The sequence below is a fragment of the Micropterus dolomieu genome, linkage group LG12 (genome assembly GCF_021292245.1).
Source record: "Micropterus dolomieu isolate WLL.071019.BEF.003 ecotype Adirondacks linkage group LG12, ASM2129224v1, whole genome shotgun sequence".
Lineage (NCBI taxonomy): Eukaryota > Metazoa > Chordata > Actinopteri > Centrarchiformes > Centrarchidae > Micropterus > Micropterus dolomieu.
In genome coordinates this window covers 5,937,035-5,937,248 of record NC_060161.1, presented here as the reverse complement: position 1 = coordinate 5,937,248, position 214 = coordinate 5,937,035, and the positions used below count along the sequence as shown (strand labels likewise).

Here is a 214-nt window from a genome sequence, read left to right as displayed (position 1 = left end):
GTTTCTACCTGTCTGTCTCTACCTGTCTCTCTCTACCTCTCTACGTCTCTCTCTACCTGTCTCTCTCTCTACCTCTCTCTCTACCTGTCTCTCTCTCTACGTCTCTGCCTCTCTGTTTCTACCTGTCTCTCTCTACCTCTCTGTTTCTACCTCTCTACGTCTGTCTTTCTACCTCTCCTCTACCTGTCTCTCTCTACCTCTCTACGTCTGTCTC

The 214-nt window shown here is 49.1% G+C and overlaps 1 protein-coding gene across 1 annotated transcript in view; it reads left to right on the top strand.

Moving 5' to 3' along the window:
* The window catches only part of gins1 (GINS complex subunit 1 (Psf1 homolog)), a 4,351-nt gene that overhangs the window by 2,102 nt on the left and 2,035 nt on the right, over window positions 1–214 (top strand). The window lies entirely within an intron of this gene.